We start from the raw sequence: 7,955 nt of genomic DNA, 5'->3' as shown, positions 1-7,955 counted from the left end.
CCAATGCCACATCCCAGTTTTTCTCCACCTATTCCTATAAGTTGTGTCTTTTCAACTGAAGTTTTCCCCTTGATTTTGAGCTTAAACACACTGATAAACATTCACAATCACAGCAGAGAGATTCAGTTCACAGAAATAATTCCCTTGCTTGTGTTGTACAAGAAAACTGGGAATGTGGGGCTTTTCCTTGCTTCCAGATGTTTCTTCTTCTCTCTCCTTCCCTCCTTGCAGCTCGTGAGCTCCAGGGAAAGCAGCACTTTATCCTTTGTTTCTCTGAGGCTGCTGCTGCTGCTCTCCCCTTCTTTTCCTCTCTCCTAATCTCATGGGGGAGGAAAGCACTTACGGGTCTCTTTTGGGGCTGGGTTTCCATCCCTTTAATTTCCCTCTAAATTCTCCAGGATGCTAAAGGGGACCTGAGGGGGCTTCCCATAAATTAAAGGTGTTTTAGTGTTCATTAGACACCTCCTGTCCCCTCCTCTCTCTCTTCATCTCGTGTTCTCATCATCAAAGGAGGATTTGCAGGTGCTGCAGTGATGGTGTTTGGAGTCTTTTCTGCCAAGGAAAAACACACAGAATTCCAGAATGAGATGGAATTTCTGCATGGAGAGGCTGCTCAGGACTTGGCAGGGGCTGCCCAGGGAGGTTTGGAGTGCCCATCCCTGCAGGTGTCCCCTGGAGGTGGCACTCAGAGCTCTGGGCTGGGGACAAGGTGGGCATGGGCACAGCTGGGACTGCATGGGCTGTGAGGGCTTTTCCAGCCCCGGGGATTTTGGGATCTTTTTGCTGGGAACAAAAGGCAAGTTTGCCTTTGCCACCACAAAGTTTAGGAAAAAATGACAGGAAAGAAATAGCAAAGGAAAAGTAAACAAAAGGGAATTCCAAAAAGGCTGCAGGAGGACTTTTCATCAGGGTAAGGAGTGACAGGAAAAGGGGGAATGGCCTTAATCTGAAGGGTTAGATGGGATTTTGGGAATTAGGAATTGTTCCCTGGCAGGGTGGGCAGGGGCTGGGATGCAGTTCCCAGAGCAGCTGGGGCTGCCCCTGGATCCCTGGCAGTGCCCAAGGCCAGGTTGGACACTGGGGCTGGGAGCAGCCTGGGACAGTGGAAGGTGCCCCTGTCTGGAACAAAATGACCTCTCTGGTCCCTTCCAACCCAAACCCTTCCATGACTCCATGACAAGATTCCCATTTGTCACACTTGCAGGACTCTTGCCATGTCATTAAACACAGACCTTCCACCAGACCAGGCTGATCAAGGTGTGATCCTTGGCTTTTCCTCCTTGCAGTCCTCATTCTCAGCTGCACCTCAGCTGAAAGATGCCCTGAATTTCTGCTGTTTGTGTTGTCCAGCTGCAGCCCAAGCCCAGCTTTGCTGAGCTTGCTCATCGAGCCCAGATTGTCAGGAGTTCTTTGAAAATCAGGTTTTGTTAATTGTTCTGCATTAATAAAGTTCCCTCTCAAATCAGATTGCTCTGCCAAGAAAACACAGGGATAATGTGAGCTCTCTGTGCTCCCCTTCTGAGTTTTCTTTGAAAGGTCTGACTGAAAATTCAGATTTCATTCCCGGTTTTCCGTGGCTGCTCTTTGCCATGCCAGCAAGGGGAAGCAAGCACAGGCTCCAGGAGCTGGGGAAATCAGGTGTAAAGCTGTTTTAAGTCTAAATAAATGTGAAAGATGCCAGGGAGTGTGGCTGGGTTAGTCCCTGAAATTCTTACAAGAGACTTAATCTCATAATTAACGTCACCGGCTGATAATACCAAAGCACCAGGCTTAAAATACAATTTAAAAAAACAATTCCGACATCAAGTTCTTGAGGAATCATTAAGAATGTTTGGCTTGGAGTCAGCCTGTCCCCTTGCCTCCCTGCAGAATGTCATTTTATAATTTCCTATTTTATTTCACACCCAATCCTCCTCAACTTAATGATTTTATCAGGCAGAGAGGGGGAAATGAAGAGCTGGAAGCCACCAGGAAAAAAGTTCCTGCCTGATGGAACAGCGTTGAAATCACTGACTTAACACCAGGTGGAAAATGTGATTTACAAGGCTGCAGAACAATTCCTAAGGGTCATGAAATCCTCATTTTTTGAAGACACAGGTTATGGATTATGAAATATTAAGTGTTATTTTCAAAATACTTCATAAACACTGGCTAATCCTTCTCTACAGCTCCTCTGTGAGCTCCGTCTGTTGTAGGGCTTCAGCTGTTCAGTAAAATTCTCATTTATAACAGCCCTGATAATTTATTAGTATGACTTTTCTTCAAAGATTATTCATTTGGAAGAGAAAAATGAAACTTGAGGCAAAGGAGAGCAGCAGCAGAATTTCTTGGAAAGCCCTGGGAAAGCAGAGAAAACTGAAGGGCAGGGTGAGACCTTCACCTGCAGCCAAATTCTGCCCAAAAATTGAGTTTCCCTGACCTGAGCAAATCCAAGTGGGTCAATTTTTCTCCATTTTTATTCCCCTCTTTAATTTTTTTTAAATTTTTTTTGTCTTTAATCAGAACAAAATATTGCAAAGCTTTGTTTAACATTTTGAATCAGGGTGGGAAAAGAGATAAAAATCCCAAGAAGTTTTGCAAGATGGGAAAAGTGTTTCCCAGACAGCTTTAGCAACATCTTCCAGGATTTCCAAAGTGCTGGGAAGCAACTGTGCCCCTCATCCCAATCCATCTGGGCCATCTCCAGTGAAATGAGTCCTTGCAAATATGAGCTCATGATTTCATTAAATCCCACAAAACTCTTTCCCCAGGAAATCACTTGGAGCCAAGTGGATTCTGGCTACCTGCTGCATCCCATGACCCCTGGATAATAAAAAAGCCAGGGATGAAATCATTCTGGCCATTGCGTTGCTCCTTCCTTGTGCTCCCAACCTGTCACGGGGGCAATTGGAACAAATCCCTTCAGGCCGTGCTCATTTCTTCCCTCATTTCCTTTGGCAATCCCGGGAGCTGCCCAGGACACTTCGTCTTCCTTAAGAGCATTCCAGTTGTGGCACGAGGCTTTTCATTTCTCTCTGCTCCTAATCTGTCTCCTCCTGTCACACCCGGAAATGGGATCCCTCTGTTAAAAACTTCATTTGCTTCCCTCTGCAGGGACAAAAGAGGCTGGAGGATTTCCCAACAAACCTGCAAGGTATTGCTGCTCTTTGTTCCACTCTCCATTCTTGGGTTTTTTTTTCTTTTTATCTTTTTTTTTTTTTTTATTGTGAAGAGCATTTCATCTCTTCTAAATAATTAAACCGTCCTTGTGAAGGTGCTCCTGGAGTAGATCCTTGGCTGGGGAAAGCTGCCACAGGCAGCACAGCAACCTGGATTTGTGGCACTTTATATTATGGGATGGTGAGCTCTCTTCAGAGAGCAGGGAGACAAAACAATTCCTTCTCCAGCTGGGCACCAAGGACAAATGATCCAAATCTCAGGCCCAAGAACACAAACAACGTGGGCTGGAGAGAGGAAAACAAGCAGGATGGGACTGCATGGGCTAAAGCTGGAATGGGACAATGAACTCCAATGTGCCAATGGAGCAGAGCTGATCCCAGTGAGAGCCCCCGGGAGCGCTCGTGCATTTTGGGACCATTTGGGTTCATCTTGGGTGCAGCCCTGGCTGGGCTCTGGTGGATCCATGGAGGAGATCCTTTGAATAAATCCTTGCTTTGTTCTTTAGCTCTGTCCACCCTCTGCTCTAGGCCAGCCTTTACAAGGCATCAGAACAAGTTGCCCAGAGAAGCTGTGGCTGCCCCTGGATCCCTGGAATTGTGACCCGCCCTGCTAATCCCTGGTGGTGTCTATCAGCAAACAGCAGAGGTGCCTGAAAAACCTGGGAAATGCCCTGCACTTCAGAGGTAAAAGCAACACAAAGCCACACTCCTGGCAAACAAAAAGGCAACAAATCCCTCCCTCCTTCCCCAAGTTGTCAAGTACCTTTTTCCCAGGATTACTTTTTTTTCTGTTCTTTGGTTAGGCTTGGTTTAAAGCATGAAGGTGCTGCTGATAAAGTGGCCATGGAGCCTGAGAATAAGAGAGGGTCCCAAAGTCAGGGGTTTTTGGGTCTGGCTGCAGTTTGAATTATCTTTGCATCATCCCAGCGAAGCCATTTTTGTGGTGATCCTGCAAGCAAGGGGAAAGAGCCTGGATCTTGTTTACTTAATTTCATAGAATCATGGAATGGTTTGGGTTGGAAGGGACCTCAAAGCCCACCCAGTGCCACCCCTGCCATGGCAGGGACACCTTCCACTGTCCCAGGCTGCTCCAGCCCCAGTGTCCAGCCTGGCCTTGGGCACTGCCAGGGATCCAGGGGCAGCCCCAGCTGCTCTGGGAATTCCATCCCAGCCCCTGCCCACCCTGCCAGGGAGCAATTCCTAATTATCAAAATCCCATCCAGCCCTGCCCTCTTTTTGTTTAAAGCCATTCCATGTCCCTCCAGGTCCCTCTAAAAACTCCTTGTCCTTTCCACAGGGATGCCCTGAAACATCCCAAATTTCAAATGGAACCCCCCAAGCTCTTTAAAAGTGGGATTTCAGCAGCCCTGTGACCCAGGTGCTTCTGGAAACCACAGCCCAGGGCTATTGTTGAACTTAATTGGATTTCAGGGAAATAACAGGATAAAGTTTATGAAAGTGCCGAATTATTTAGGATCAAAAGTGAGAGACAAAAAACATTTCCAAGCAAAACAGTGATACTTTTTGTTTAGTCTTGTTCTTTTATCCTTCATTAGGAGCAGCTTTTTCCATTTCTAGCCTCAGACCAACACAAACCTCTGTGTCTGACCCCAGTTCACAGCACTTGTTTTGCATGGGAGACTTGTGGAAGAAACTCCAGGATGAGCAGAGGGATGGAGCAGCTCTGCTGGCAGGAAAGGCTGGCACAGCTGGCATTGTTCACCTGCACAGGAGAAGCTTTGGGCTGAGCTCAGTGTGGCCTTGCAGGGCCTGGAGGAGCCCCAGGAAACCTGGAGAGAGACAATTTCCAGGTCATGGAGGGACAGGACCCAGGGAAGGGCTCCCCCTGCCAGAGGGCAGGGCTGGATGGGAGATTGGGAATTGGGAATTGTTCCCTGGCAGGGTGGGCAGGGGCTGGGATGGAATTCCCAGAGCAGCTGTGGCTGCCCCTGGATCCCTGGCAGTGCCCAAGGCCAGGTTGGACACTGGGGCTAAGGAGCAGCCTGGGACAGTGGGATGTGTCCCTGTCATGGCAGGGGTGGCACTGGATGGGCTTTGAGGTCCCTTCCAACCCAAACCACTCCATGATTTCCCTGTTTATGGAAAACCTAAATTAACAGCGCTGTTTCAAGACAGGCCCAGGCCTGAGCTCGCACCCATGAAAACCAGTGCTGCTCTTACTGGTCAGCCTTTCACCAGCACCAAACCTCCCCCCTGGGGTGGCTCCCACTTTATCTGTGAGTAATTTAATCCTGCCCTAGAGTAGAGCCTCCCAAACAACCCCAGGCCGGGTGTCTGAGCCCTTCAAAGGGCTGAGCTGAAGAAGAAAAAGCAACGACTGCTCCTGGGCCTGAGCCAGGGCTCTGGGGGTGGCCCACAATCAACAGGAGCTGAGTTTTGGCTCTGTGCCTTGTGGTGACACCTGTGCCTAAGGACTTTTGGGATTTGGGTTGGTTTAGGGTCCCACTCACTCCGAATCTGTGACTTCATGGCTGTGTCCGTTGGCTCAGGTGGCCTCACACTTGGAGCAGCAGCTGAATTTCTGTGGGAAAAGCTGGAAGAGATGAGTTTCCCTCAACAGAGAGTAAAATTCCCACTCTGTTTATAGTCTGGAGTGGCTTCCTGAAGCCACAAATTCTCCCAGAGCAGTTGCACCACTCCAGGATAAATGTGAACCGTGGGTGTCCAAAGAATTTGTGTGCAGAGAAAATCAAGGTTTCAAAGATGCAGCTCATCGATAACTCACACATAAAAGGGCTCAGAGAGTAAGCAGGACAACAAAAACAATTCCCATGTTTTCCCACTCTCTTCCAGCTTCTTGCCACATGGAATGAATCACCAGGATTCCTGTTGGGAGTGCTGTAAATCGGGATTTTGGTTTGGGGTGGAGGGTCAGGTGCAGATCCAAATCAATCCTGTGGGTGCCAGCTTAATTGTGCTGCCAGGGCAGGCTCAGCTTGGACAGCAGCAGGAATTTTTCCATGGAAAAGGTGCTCAGGCCTTGGAAGGAGATTCCCGGGGAGGTTTGGAGTGCCCATCCCTGCAGGTGTCCCCTGGAGGTGGCACTCAGAGCTCTGGGCTGGGGACAAGGTGGGCATGGGGCACAGCTGGGACTGCATGGGCTGTGAGGGCTTTTCCAGCCCCAGGGATTTGGGATTCTGCAAAATATTGAATTGAAAATTCTATCCACTCAATCCAGTGTTTGTGTGAAAGTTTGGTTCCTGCTGTTCATATTTCTCATTTCTTTAAGTTGCACTTACTTTTTTTTAGACATTTTTATGTGGTACTAAAGCAAAACAACTCCAGTGAGAGGCTGGAAAATACAAAAATCCAATAAAGCTGAATATTCCTAAATTATTCTAAACAACAAAACAGGCCCTGGTTGGCAGAGACCAAAAAGAAACTTTAACGTAAATTAATTATAAAAAATGGAATTTTTAATTATAAAAAAATGATTCCAGTTATTTTTTATCAATAACTGGTGAATGCTCTGGGGATCACTATCAACATGATAAGGACATGATTTAGGGGTGGTGATCTTGGGATTGGATGATCCTGAAGGTCTCTTCCAGCCTTGATGGTTTTGGGATATTTGGATGGGTTTGCTCCATCTCTCCTTGCAAAAAGGGGGAAAAAGGAACAGAGCAGGGGCCAAAGAGGGAATTCATTATATTAAAAAAAGAGAAAATTCATTGAAATTCCATCTGTCTTGGAGATATGAGGAATTGTGAGAGTGATATCACATTTGTGGGCTCTGTAGCTGTCACTCATTAACCACTTAATTATTCCCCAAAAGTCCAGCCCCAAGGAAGTGGGAATTTAACCCCAGTCCCTGTCCAGGGTAAGACACAACCTCAGTTTTTCCCAAAGACTGAGATTTTCTTAAAATTTGGGAACTTGGCAAAGGCAAAGGGGTGAGGAGCACAAGCTTGGATGAAAACCAGACAGGGAATTCTGAATTTTTTAGGTCTCCTGAACTTGACAGGAGAAGTCCCTTGATCCTCTCTAACCACAGCGATCCAAACATTTTCCGCCGACAGGGAAAAGTGACAACAATTTTATCAGGTGATGTAGAACAGGAACTTCCTGGGGAGGTTCATTTTGGATTTTAGAAAATTTTTTTCCCTGCCAGAGTAGTTGGGGAGGTGGTGGAGTCACTGTCTCTGGAAGTGTCCCAGAGGAGTCTGGATGTGGCCCCTGGGGACAGGATTTAGGGATGAGAAACCCCAGGAAATCAAGGGATTCCCACAGGTTGCCTAAATTTGAGGAATTGCTCTTTATCTATTTATTTCATGCGTATTAAATCCCCATTCCAGAGATTTTCCTGTATTTTTAGAATATTCTTAATTCCATCTTCAAGCTCTCCATCAAACACAAACCCTGGCAGGAGAAAATAACCTTCCACTGGGGAAGAAAGAACAAAGCTGCCCTCAATTCCTCTGGAAAAATCCTTGAAATCCTTAATTTTACTGAAAACTGCATGGATACAGTAGTGGTGCTCATCAGTATAAAACTATAGGGCTGACAAATCCTGAGGAGCAGAAAATCTGCACTCAGATGAGAGAAATTTCCATGTGTGGCCTCAGTGCAATTGTGCCAAATATTCCCTGTGTATCCCTGTGATCCTACAAAAGCTCCAAAACTGGGACAGAGGCTGAAATCCGACCCCGTGCTGCAGCCTGGAAGTGCCTTTCAATGCGATCAGGTTTTCATCCCGAGCCTTTTACCTCCTTTCTTGCCACTCCTGTTGACCCAGCTGAATGCTAAAAGTGGTTTTTCCAAGCTGGAAGGATCCTG

The 7,955-nt window shown here is 47.1% G+C and overlaps 1 long non-coding RNA gene across 1 annotated transcript in view; it reads right to left on the bottom strand.

The window, feature by feature from the left end:
- Positions 1-3,992: 3,992 nt before the first annotated feature.
- Positions 3,993-7,955, bottom strand: part of LOC137468128 (uncharacterized) — a 292,269-nt gene continuing 288,306 nt past the window's right edge. Inside the window, exon 3 of the long non-coding RNA XR_010995767.1 lies at positions 3,993-4,227. This is a non-coding gene — a long non-coding RNA (uncharacterized lncRNA). The remainder of the gene's footprint in view (positions 4,228-7,955) is intronic.

This window comes from Anomalospiza imberbis, chromosome 2 (assembly GCF_031753505.1).
Source record: "Anomalospiza imberbis isolate Cuckoo-Finch-1a 21T00152 chromosome 2, ASM3175350v1, whole genome shotgun sequence".
In the NCBI taxonomy this organism is placed as follows: domain Eukaryota; kingdom Metazoa; phylum Chordata; class Aves; order Passeriformes; family Viduidae; genus Anomalospiza; species Anomalospiza imberbis.
Note: the sequence above shows the minus strand (reverse complement) of the source record. Positions and strands in the feature narration are given on the sequence as shown.